Below are 13,507 nucleotides of genomic sequence, written 5' to 3'. Positions count from 1 at the left end.
ATGATGGGCAGAGTCATGCTTCTCACATACAAAACCCCACATCCCACAAAGGGACGGGACATCCCCGTGTGCCGGAAACACTCGGGCCTCACACTGCGGGGGCCTCACACACTGCTGGGGTCACACACACTGCGGGGGTCACTCACACTGCGGGGGTCACTCACACTGTGGGGGTCACTCACACTGCGGGGGTCACTCACACTGCGGGGGTCACTCACACTGCGGGGGTCTCACACACTGCGGGGGTCACTCACACTGCGGGGGTCACACACACTGCGGGGGTCACTCACACTGCGGGGGTCACACACACTGCGGGGGCCACTCACACTGCGGGGGTCTCACACTGTGGGGGTCTCACACTGCGGGGGTCACTCACACTGCGGGGGTCACTCACACTGCGGGGTCACACACACTGTGGGGGCCTCACACTGCGGGGGTCACTCACACTGCGGGGGTCACAAACACTGCGGGGGTCACACACACTGCGGGGGTCACTCACACTGGGGGGTCACTCACACTGCGGGGGTCACACACACTGCGGGGGTCACTCACACTGCGGGGGTCACAAACACTGCGGGGGTCACACACACTGCGGGGGTCACTCACACTGCGGGGGTCACACACACTGCGGGGGTCACACACACTGCGGGGGTCACTCACACTGCGGGGGTCACTCACACTGCGGGGGTCACACACACTGCGGGGGCCTCACACTGCGGGGGTCACTCACACTGCGGGGGTCACACACACTGCGGGGGTCACACACACTGCGGGGGTCACACACACTGCGGGGGTCACATACACTGCGGGGGTCACACACACTGCGGGGGTCACACACACTGCGGGGGTCACTCACAATGCGGGGGGTCACACACACTGCGGGGGTCACACACACTGCGGGGGTCACACACACTGCGGGGGTCACACACACTGCGGGGGTCACTCACACTGCGGGGGTCACTCACACTGCGGGGGTCACTCACACTGCGGGAGTCACGCACACTGTGGGGGTCTCACACTGCGGGGGTCACTCACACTGCGGGGGTCACACACACTGCGGGGGTCACTCACACTGCGTGGGTCACACACACTGCGGGGGTCACTCACACTGCGGGGGTCTCACACACTGCGGGGGTCACTCACACTGCGGGGGTCACACACACTGCGGGGGTCTCACACTGCGGGGGTCTCACACTGCGGGGGTCACACACACTGTGGGGGTCACACACACTGCGGGGCCTCACACTGCGGGGGTCACACACACTGCGGGGGTCACACACACTGCGGGGGTCACACACACTGCGGGGGTCACACACACTGCGGGGGTCACTCACACTGCGGGGGCCACTCACACTGCGGGGTCACACACACACTGCGGGGGTCACTCACACTGCGGGGGTCACACACACTGCGGGGGTCACACACACTGCGGGGGCCTCACACTGCGGGGGTCACACACACTGCGGGGGTCACTCACACTGCGGGGGTTACTCACACTGCGGGGGTCACACACACTGCGGGGGTCACACACACTGCGGGGGTCACTAACACTGCGGGGGTCACACACTCTGCGGGGGTCACACACACTGCGGGGGTCACACACACTGCGGGGGTCACACACACTGCGGGGGTCACACACACTGCGGGGGTCACACACACTGCGGGGGTCACTCACACTCACACACACTGCGGGGGTCACACACACTGCGGGGGTCACTCACACTGCGGGGGTCACACACACTGCGGGGGTCACACACACTGCGGGGTCACACACACTGCGGGGGTCACACACACTGCGGGGCCTCACACTGCGGGGGTCACTCACACTGCGGGGGTCACACACACTGCGGGGCCTCACACTGCGGGGGTCACTCACGCTTCGGGGGTCACACACACTGCGGGGGTCACTCACACTGCGGGGGTCACTCACTGCGGGGGTCACACACACTGCGGGGGTCACTCACACTGCGGGGGTCACTCACACTGCGGGGGTCACACACACTGCGGGGGTCACACACACTGCGGGGGTCACACACACTGCGGGGGTCACACACACTGCGGGGGTCACTCATGCTGCGGGGGTCACACACGCTGCGGGGGCCTCACGCTGCGGGGGTCACTCACGCTGCGGGGGTCACTCACACTGCGGGGGACACACACACTGCGGGGGTCACACACACTGCGGGGGTCACTCATGCTGCGGGGGTCACACACGCTGCGGGGGCCTCACACTGCGGGGGTCACTCACACTGCGGGGGCCTCACACTGCGGGGGTCACACACACTGTGGGGGTCACTCACAATGCAGGGGTCACTCACACTGCGGGGGTCACTCACACTGCGGGGGTCACTCACACTGTGGGGGTCACTCACTGCGGGGGTCACACACACTGCAGGGGTCACTCACACTGCGGGGGTCACACACACTGCGGGGGTCACTCACACTGCGTGGGTCACACACACTGCGGGGGTCACTCACACTGCGGGGGTCTCACACACTGCGGGGGTCACTCACACTGCGGGGGTCACTCACACTGCGGGGGTCACTCACACTGCGGGGGTCACACACACTGCGGGGGTCTCACACTGCGGGGGTCTCACACTGCGGGGGTCACACACACTGTGGGGGTCACACACACTGCGGGGCCTCACACTGCGGGGGTCACACACACTGCGGGGGTCACACACACTGCGGGGGTCACACACACTGCGGGGGTCACACACACTGCGGGGGTCACTCACACTGCGGGGGCCACTCACACTGCGGGGTCACACACACACTGCGGGGGTCACTCACACTGCGGGGGTCACACACACTGCGGGGGTCACACACACTGCGGGGGCCTCACACTGCGGGGGTCACACACACTGCGGGGGTCACTCACACTGCGGGGGTTACTCACACTGCGGGGGTCACACACACTGCGGGGGTCACACACACTGCGGGGGTCACTAACACTGCGTGGGTCACACACTCTGCGGGGGTCACACACACTGCGGGGGTCACACACACTGCGGGGGTCACACACACTGCGGGGGTCACACACACTGCGGGGGTCACACACACTGCGGGGGTCACTCACACACACTGCGGGGGTCACACACACTGCGGGGGTCACTCACACTGCGGGGGTCACACACACTGCGGGGGTCACACACACTGCGGGGGTCACACACACTGCGGGGTCACACACACTGCGGGGGTCACACACACTGCGGGGCCTCACACTGCGGGGGTCACTCACACTGCGGGGGTCACACACACTGCGGGGCCTCACACTGCGGGGGTCACTCACGCTTCGGGGGTCACACACACTGCGGGGGTCACTCACACTGCGGGGGTCACTCACTGCGGGGGTCACACACACTGCGGGGGTCACTCACACTGCGGGGGTCACTCACACTGCGGGGGTCACACACACTGCGGGGGTCACACACACTGCGGGGGTCACTCATGCTGCGGGGGTCACACACGCTGCGGGGGCCTCACGCTGCGGGGGTCACTCACGCTGCGGGGGTCACTCACACTGCGGGGGACACACACACTGCGGGGGTCACACACACTGCAGGGGTCACTCACGCTGCGGGGGTCACACACGCTGCGGGGGCCTCACACTGCGGGGGTCACTCACACTGCGGGGGCCTCACACTGCGGGGGTCACACACACTGCGGGGGTCACTCACAATGCGGGGGTCACTCACACTGCGGGGGTCACTCACACTGCGGGGGTCACTCACACTGCGGGGGTCACTCACACTGTGGGGGTCACTCACTGCGGGGGTCACACACACTGCAGGGGTCACTCACGCTGCGGGGGTCACACACACTACGGGGGTCACACAAACTGCGGGGGCCACTCACACTGCGGGGGCCACTCACACTGCGGGGGTCACTCACACTGTGGGGGTCACTCACTGTGGGGGTCACACACACTGCAGGGGTCACTCACACTGCGGGTGTCACACACACTGCAGGGGCCTCACACTGCGGGGGTCACACACTGCGGGGGTCACACACTGCGGGGGTCACACACACTGCGGGGGTCACACACACTGCGGGGGTCACACACACTGCAGGGGTCACTCACACTGCGGGGTCACTCACACTGCGGGGGTCTCACACTGCGGGGGTCACACACACTGCGGGGGTCACTCACACTGCGGGGGTCACACACACTGCGGGGGTAACACACTGCGGGGTTCACACACACTGCGGGGGTCTCACACTGCGGGGGTCACACACACTGCGGGGGTCACTCACACTGCGGGGGTCACACACACTGCGGGGGTTACACACACTGCGGGGGTCACACACACTGCGGGGGTCACACACACTGCGGGGGCCTCACACTGCGGGGGTCACTCACACTGCGGGGGCCTCACACTGCGGGTGTCACACACACTGCGGGGGTCACTCACACTGCGGGGGTCACACACACTGCGGGGGTCACTCACACTGCGGGTGTCACACACACTGCGGGGGTCACTCACACTGCGGGGGTCACTAACACTGCGGGGGTCACTCACACTGCGGGGGTCACACACTCTGCGGGGGTCACACACTCTGCGGGGGTCACACACTCTGCGGGGGTCACACACACTGCGGGGGTCTCACACTGCGGGGGTCACTCACACTGCGGGGGTCACACACTGCGGGGGTCACTCACACTGCGCGGGGTCACTCACACTGCGGGGGTCACACACACTGCGGGGGCCTCACGCTGGGGTCACACACACTGCGGGGGTCACACACACTGCGGGGGTCACACACACTGCGGGGATCACTCACACTGCGGGGGTCACTCACACTGCGGGGGTGTCTCACACTGCGGGGGTCACACACACTTCAGGGGTCACACACACTTCGGGGGTCACTCACACTGCGGGGGTCACACACACTGCGGGGGTCTCACACTGCGGGGGTCACACACACTGCGGGGGTCACTCACATTGCGGGGGTCACACATACTGCAGGGGTCACTCACACTGCGGGTGTCACACACACTGCGGGGGCCTCACACTGCAGGGGTCACACACACTGCGGGGGTCACACACACTGCGGGGGTCGCACACACTGCGGGGGCCTCACACTGCGGGGGTCACACACACTGCGGGGGTCACACACACTGCGGGGGTCACACACACTGCGGGGGTCTCACACTGCGGGGGCCTCACACTGCGGGTGTCACACACACTGCGGGTGTCACACACACTGCGGGGGTCACTCACACTGCGGGGGTCACTCACACTGCGGGGGTCACTCACACTGCGGGGGTCACTCACACTTCGGGTGTCACACACACTGCGGGGGTCACACACACTGCGGGGGTCACACACACTGCGGGGGTCTCACACTGTGGGGGCCTCACACTGCGGGGGTCACACACACTGCGGGGGTCACACACGCTGCGGGGGTCTCATACTGCGGGGGTCACACATGCTGCGGGGGTCACACACTCTGCGGGGGCCTCACACTGTGGGGGTCACACACTGCGGGGGTCACTCACACTGCGGGGGTCACTCACACTGCGGGGGTCACTCTGCGGGGGTCTCACTCTGCGGGGGTCACACACACACTGCGGGGGTCTCACACTGCGGGGGTCACTCACACTGCGGGGGTCACACACTGCGGGGGTCTCACACTGCGGGGGTCACTCACACTGCGGGGGTCACACACACTGCGGGGGCCTCACACTGCGGGGGCCTCACACTGCGGGGGCCTCACACTGTGGGGGTCTCACACTGCGGGGTTCACACACACTGCGGGGGCCTCAAACTGCAGGGGTCACTCACACTGCGGGGGTCACTCACACTGCGGGGGTCACACACACTGCGGGGGCCTCACACTGCGGGGGCCTCACACTGCGGGGGCCTCACACTGTGGGGGTCTCACACACTGCGGGGGCCTCACGCTGGGGTCACACACACTGCGGGGGTCACACACACTGCGGGGGTCACACACACTGCGGGGGTCACTCACACTGCGGGGGTCACTCACACTGCGGGGGTCACTCACACTGCGGGGGCCTCACACACTGCGGGGGCCTCACACACTGCGGGGGTCTCACACACTTCGGGGGTCACTCACAATGCGGGGGTCACACACACTGCGGGGGTCTCACACTGCGGGGGTCACACACACTGCGGGGGTCACTCACACTGCGGGGGTCACACACACTGCAGGGGTCACTCACACTGCGGGGGTCACTCACACTGCGGGGGTCACTCACACTGCGGGTGTCACACACACTGCGGGGGCCTCACACTGCAGGGGTCACACACACTGCGGGGGTCACACACACTGCGGGGGTCACACACACTGCGGGGGCCTCACACTGCGGGGGTCACACACACTGCGGGGGTCACACACACTGCGGGGGTCACACACACTGCGGGGGTCTCACACTGCGGGGGCCTCACACTGCGGGTGTCACACACACTGCGGGTGTCACACACACTGCGGGGGTCACTCACACTGCGGGGGTCACTCACACTACGGGGGTCACTCACACTGCGGGGGTCACTCACACTGCGGGGGTCACTCACACTTCGGGTGTCACACACACTGCGGGGGTCACACACACTGCGGGGGTCACACACACTGCGGGGGTCTCACACTGTGGGGGCCTCACACTGCGGGGGTCACACACACTGCGGGGGTCACACACGCTGCGGGGGTCTCATACTGCGGGGGTCACACACGCTGCGGGGGTCACACACTCTGCGGGGGCCTCACACTGTGGGGGTCACACACTGCGGGGGTCACTCACACTGCGGGGGTCACTCACACTGCGGGGGTCACTCTGCGGGGGTCTCACTCTGCGGGGGTCACACACACACTGCGGGGGTCTCACACTGCGGGGGTCACTCACACTGCGGGGGTCACACACTGCGGGGGTCTCACACTGCGGGGGTCACTCACACTGCGGGGGTCACACACACTGCGGGGGCCTCACACTGCGGGGGCCTCACACTGCGGGGGCCTCACACTGTGGGGGTCTCACACTGCGGGGTTCACACACACTGCGGGGGCCTCAAACTGCAGGGGTCACTCACACTGCGGGGGTCACTCACACTGCGGGGGTCACACACACTGCGGGGGCCTCACACTGCGGGGGCCTCACACTGCGGGGGCCTCACACTGTGGGGGTCTCACACTGCGGGGGTCACACACACTGCGGGGGCCTCACGCTGGGGTCACACACACTGCGGGGGTCACACACACTGCGGGGGTCACACACACTGCGGGGGTCACTCACACTGCGGGGGTCACTCACACTGCGGGGGTCACTCACACTGCGGGGGCCTCACACACTGCGGGGGTCTCACACTGCGGGGGTCACACACACTTCGGGGGTCACTCACACTGCGGGGGTCACACACACTGCGGGGGTCTCACACTGCGGGGGTCACACACACTGCGGGGGTCACTCACACTGCGGGGGTCACACACACTGCAGGGGTCACTCACACTGCGGGTGTCACACACACTGCGGGGGCCTCACACTGCAGGGGTCACACACACTGCGGGGGTCTCACACTTCGGGGGTCACTCACACTGCGGGGGTCACACACACTGCGGGGGTCTCACACTGCGGGGGTCACACACACTGCGGGGGTCACTCACACTGCGGGGGTCACTCACACTGCGGGGGTCACACACACTGCAGGGGTCACTCACACTGCGGGGGTCACACACACTGCGGGGGCCTCACGCTGGGGTCACACACACTGCGGGGGTCACACACACTGCGGGGGTCACACACACTGCGGGGGTCACTCACACTGCGGGGGTCACTCACACTGCGGGGGTCACTCACACTGCGGGGGCCTCACACACTGCGGGGGTCTCACAATTCGGGGGTCACACACACTGCGGGGGTCACACACACTGCGGGGGTCACTCACACTGCGGGGGTCACACACACTGCAGGGGTCACTCACACTGCGGGTGTCACACACACTGCGGGGGCCTCACACTGCAGGGGTCACACACACTGCGGGGGTCACACACACTGCGGGGGTCACACACACTGCGGGGGTCTCACACTGCGGGGGCCTCACACTGTGGGGGCCTCACACTGCGGGGGTCACACACGCTGCGGGGGTCACACACGCTGCGGGGGTCACACACGCTGCGGGGGTCACACACGCTGCGGGGGTCACTCACGCTGCGGGGGTCACTCACGCTGCGGGGGTCACTCACGCTGCGGGGGTCACTCACGCTGCGGCGGTCACTCTGCGGGGGTCTCACTCTGCGGAGGTCACACACTCTGCGGGGGTCACACACACACTGCGGGGGTCACACACACTGCGGGGGTCACACACACTGCGGGGGTCACACACACTGCGGGGGTCACACACTGCGGGGGTCACTCACACTGCGGGGGCCACTCACACTGCGGGGTCACACACACACTGCGGGGGTCACTCACACTGCGGGGGTCACACACACTGCGGGGGTCACACACACTGCGGGGGCCTCACACTGCGGGGGTCAAACAAACTGCGGGGGCCTCACGCTGGGGTCACACACACTGCGGGGGTCACACACACTGCGGGGGTCACACACACTGCGGGGGTCACACACACTGCGGGGGTCACTCACACTGCGGGGGTCACTCACACTGCGGGGGCCTCACACACTGCGGGGGCCTCACACACTGGGGGGTCACTCACACTGCGGGGGTCACACACACTGCAGGGGTCACTCACACTGCGGGGGTCACACACACTGCAGGGGTCACTCACACTGCAGGGGTCACACACACTGCAGGGGTCACTCACACTGCGGGGACCTCACACTGCAGGGGTCACACACACTGCGGGGGTCACTCACACTGCGGGGGTCACACACACTGCGGGGGTCACACATACTGCGGGGGTCACACACACTTCGGGGGTCACTCACACTGCAGGGGTCACACACACTGCGGGGGTCTCACACTGCGGGGGTCACACACACTGCGGGGTCACTCACACTGCGGGGGTCACACACACTGCAGGGGTCACTCACACTGCGGGTGTCACACACACTGCGGGGACCTCACACTGCAGGGGTCACACACACTGCGGGGATCACTCACACTGCGGGGGTCACACACACTGCGGGGGTCACTCACACTGCGGGGGTCACACACACTGCGGGGGTCACACACACTGCGGGGGTCACACACACTGCGGGGGTCACTCACACTGCGGGGGTCACTCACACTGCGGGGGTCACACACACTGCGGGGGTCACTCACACTGCGGGGGTCACTCACACTGCGGGGGGTCACTCACACTGCGGGGGTCACACACACTGCGGGGGTCACACACACTGCGGGGGTCACACACACTGCGGGGGTCACTCACACTGCGGGGGTCACTCACACTGCGGGGGTCACACACACTGCGGGGGTCACACACACTGCGGGGGTCACACACACTGCGGGGGTCACTCACACTGCGGGGGTCACACACACTGCGGGGGTCACACACACTGCGGGGGTCACTCACACTGCGGGGGTCACTCACACTGCGGGGGTCACACACACTGCGGGGGTCACTCACACTGCGGGGGTCACTCACACTGCGGGGGTCACTCACACTGCGGTGGTCACTCACACTGCGGGGGTCACACACACTGCGGGGGTCACACACACTGCGGGGGTCACACACACTGCGGGGGTCTCACACTGCAGGGGCCTCACACTGCGGGGGTCTCACACTGCGGGTGACACACACACTGCGGGTGTCACACACACTGCGGGGGTCACACACACTGCGGGGGTCACTCACACTGGGGGGGTCACTCACACTGCAGGGGTCACACACACTGCGGGGGTCACACACACTGCGGGGGTCACACACACTGAGGGGGTCACACACACTGCGGGGGTCACTCACACTGCGGGGGTCACACACACTGCGGGGGTCACTCACACTGCGGGGGTCACTCACACTGCGGGGGTCACTCACACTGCGGGGGTCACTCACACTGCGGGGGTCACTCACACTGCGGGGGGTCACTCACACTGCGGGGGTCACACACACTGCGGGGGTCACACACACTGCGGGGGTCACTCACACTGCGGGGGTCACACACACTGCAGGGGTCACACACACTGCGGGGGTCACACACACTGCGGGGGTCACTCACACTGCGGGGGTCACTCACACTGCGGGGGTCACTCACACTGCGGGGGTCACACACACTGCGGGGGTCACACACACTGCGGGGGTCACTCACACTGCGGGGGTCACACACACTGCGGGGGTCACACACACTGCGGGGGTCACTCACACTGCGGGGGTCACTCACACTGCGGGGGTCACACACACTGCGGGGGTCACTCACACTGCGGGGGTCACACACACTGCGGGGGTCACACACACTGCGGGGGTCACACACACTGCGGGGGTCACACACACTGCGGGGGTCTCACACTGCAGGGGTCACTCACACTGCGGGGGTCACTCACACTGCGGGGGTCACTCACACTGCGGGGGTCACACACACTGCGGGGGCCTCACACTGCGGGGGCCTCACACTGCGGGGGCCTCACACTGCGGGGGTCTCACACTGTGGGGGTCACACACACTGCGGGGGCCTCACGCTGGGGTCACACACACTGCGGGGGTCACACACACTGCGGGGGTCACACACACTGCAGGGGTCACTCACACTGCGGGGGTCACTCACACTGCGGGGGTCACTCACACTGCGGGGGCCTCACACACTGCGGGGGTCTCACACTGCGGGGGTCACACACACTTCGGGGGTCACTCACACTGCGGGGGTCACACACACTGCGGGGGTCTCACACTGCGGGGGTCACACACACTGCGGGGTCACTCACACTGCGGGGGTCACACACACTGCAGGGGTCACTCACACTGCGGGTGTCACACACACTGCGGGGACCTCACACTGCGGGGGTCACTCACACTGCGGGGGTCACTCACACTGCGGGGGTCACACACACTGCGGGGGTCACACACACTGCGGGGGTCACACACACTGCGGGGGTCACACACACTGCGGGGGTCTCACACTGCGGGGGTCTCACACTGCGGGTGTCACACACACTGCGGGTGTCACACACACTGCGGGGGTCACTCACACTGCGGGGGTCACTCACACTGCGGGGGTCACACACACTGCGGGGGTCACACACACTGCGGGGTTCACACACACTGCGGGGGTCACTCATACTGCGGGGGTCACTCACACTGCGGGGGTCACTCACACTGCGGGGGTCACACACACTGCGGGGGTCACACACACTGCGGGGGTCACACACACTGCGGGGGTCACACACACTGCGGGGGTCACTCACACTGCGGGGGTCACACACACTGCGGGGGTCACACACACTGCGGGGGTCACTCACACTGCGGGGGTCACTCACACTGCGGGGGGTCACTCACACTGCGGGGGTCACACACACTGCGGGGGTCACTCACACTGCGGGGGTCACTCACACTGCGGGGGTCACTAACACTGCGGGGGTCACTCACACTGCGGGGGTCACACACACTGCGGGGGTCACTCACACTGCGGGGGTCACTCACACTGCGGGGGTCACTCACACTGCGGGGGTCACTCACACTGCGGGGGTCACACACACTGCGGGGGTCACACACACTGCGGGGGTCACACACACTGCGGGGGTCACTCACACTGCGGGGGTCACTCACACTGCGGGTGCACACACACTGCGGGGGTCACTCACACTGCGGGGGTCACACACACTGCGGGGGCCTCACACTGCAGGGGTCACTCACACTGCGGGGGTCACTCACACTGCGGGGGTCACTCACACTGCGGGGGTCACACACACTGCGGGGGTCACTCACACTGCGGGGGTCACACACTGCGGGGGTCACACACACTGCGGGGGTCACACACACTGCGGGGGGCTCACACACTGCGGGGGTCACACACACTGCGGGGGTCACACACACTGCGGGCGCCTCACACTGCGGGGGTCACTCACACTGCGGGGGCCTCACACACTGCGGGGGTCACACACACTGCGAGGGTCACACACACTGCGGGGGTCACACACACTGCGGGGCAAACACACTGCGGGGGTCACACACACTGCGGGGGTCACACACACTGCGGGGGTCACACACACTGCGGGGGTCACACACACTGCGGGGGTCACACACACTGCGGGGGTCACTCACACTGCGGGGGTCACACACACTGCGGGGGTCACACACACTGCGGGGGTCACACACACTGCGGGGGTCACTCACACTGCGGGGGTCACTCACACTGCGGGGGTCACTCACACTGCGGGGGTCACTCACACTGCGGGGGTCACACACACTGCGGGGGTCACTCACACTGCGGGGGTCACTCACACTGCGGGGGGTCACTCACACTGCGGGGGTCACTCACACTGCGGGGGTCACTCACACTGCGGGGGTCACTCACACTGCGGGGGTCACTCACACTGCGGGGGTCACACACACTGCGGGGGTCACTCACACTGCGGGGGTCACACACTGCGGGGGTCACACACACTGCGGGGGTCACACACACTGCGGGGGTCACACACACTGCGGGGGTCACTCACACTGCGGGGGTCACACACACTGCGGGGGTCACTCACACTGCGGGGGTCACTCACACTATGGGGGTCACTCACACTGCGGGGGCCTCACACTGCGGGGGTCACACACATTGCGGGGGTCCCTCACACTGCGGGGGTCCCTCACACTGCGGGGGTCACTCACACTGCGGGGGTCACTCACACTGCGGGGGTCACTCACACTGCGGGGGCCTCACACTGCGGGGGTCACACACACTGCGGGGGTCACACACACTGCGGGGGTCACACACACTGCGGGGGTCACTCACACTGCGGGGGTCACTCACACTGCGGGGGTCACTCACACTGCGGGGGTCACACACACTGCGGGGTCACACACACTGCGGGGTCACACTGCGGGGGCCACTCACACTGCGGGGGTCACACACACTGCGGGGGTCACTCACACTGCGGGGGTCAGACACACTGCGGGGGCCACACACACTGCGGGGGCCACTCACACTGCGGGTGTCACACACACTGCAGGGGTAACTCACACTGCGGGGGCCACTCACACTGCGGGGGTCACACACACTGCGGGGGTCACACACACTGCGGGGGCCACTCACACTGCGGGGGTCACACACACTGCGGGGGTCACACACACTGCGGGGGTCACTCACACTGCGGGGGTCACTCACACTGCGGGGGTCACACACTCTGCGGGGGTCACTCACACTGCGGGGGCCACTCACACTGCGGGGGCCACTCACACTGCGGGGGTCACACACTCTGCGGGGGTCACACACACTGCGGGGGTCACTCACACTGCGGGGGTCACTCACACTGCGGGGGTCACTCACACTGCGGGGGTCACTCACACTGCGGGGGTCACACACTCTGCGGGGGTCAATCACACTGCGGGGGCCACTCACACTGCGGGGGTCACTCACACTGCGGGGGTCACACACACTGCGG

General features: G+C 66.7%; 1 protein-coding gene across 1 annotated transcript in view; it reads right to left on the bottom strand.

Annotated features, from left to right (window-relative positions):
• Nucleotides 1-13,507, bottom strand: part of LOC142473341 (dynein heavy chain domain-containing protein 1-like) — a 434,059-nt gene that overhangs the window by 304,837 nt on the left and 115,715 nt on the right. The gene's annotated exons all lie outside the window — the stretch shown is intronic.

The sequence above is a fragment of the Ascaphus truei genome (assembly GCF_040206685.1).
Source record: "Ascaphus truei isolate aAscTru1 chromosome 3 unlocalized genomic scaffold, aAscTru1.hap1 SUPER_3_unloc_4, whole genome shotgun sequence".
In the NCBI taxonomy this organism is placed as follows: Eukaryota; Metazoa; Chordata; class Amphibia; order Anura; family Ascaphidae; genus Ascaphus; species Ascaphus truei.
Note: the sequence above shows the minus strand (reverse complement) of the source record. Positions and strands in the feature narration are given on the sequence as shown.